Raw genomic sequence first — 539 nt, 5'->3', positions numbered from 1 at the left:
ACACACACAAAAACAGCAATAATAACGGATAATGTATAAACCTCTCTCCATGTGTTGATTTCTCCCTGTCCAATTTACAATTTGCAGTGTCCCCAGAGGAACAAACAAACAAACTGTAACGTTACCTCATTCGAATATAATGTAAAAGCATATAAAAAAGAAAAGAGATATAATTTACCAGAATCACACAATTGCAGAGTGAGAGACACCACAAGGTGCACAACAATACTCTGCTCACAAGTATAAAAATGAAAAGAGACTAGGTATTTCCACACAAGTTGATGTACCCTGGCACACTGGGTGTCATCGGGATTAATTTTCTCGGTGTTCAGTATACAAAAAAAACAGTAGCAATTATATTATTATCATTATTATTATTATTAACCGTAAACAAGTAATTAGCAACACTCTCTGGAAGGACCCCAGCACAGTGCTCAGCACACGGCCATGCAGCTGAGCACAGAGAGCAGCAGCAGCAGGAGTGGAACACGCAGTAACGCAGGGCTGCTGCTGCCGTCATTTCGTTTGGTGCCATTCGT

Source organism: Trypanosoma theileri (genome assembly GCF_002087225.1).
Source record: "Trypanosoma theileri isolate Edinburgh chromosome Unknown TM35_Tth_2_V1, whole genome shotgun sequence".
Classification (NCBI taxonomy): domain Eukaryota; phylum Euglenozoa; class Kinetoplastea; order Trypanosomatida; family Trypanosomatidae; genus Trypanosoma; species Trypanosoma theileri.
The sequence above is the reverse complement of the archived record's forward strand: the minus strand, read 5'-3'. Positions refer to the sequence as shown.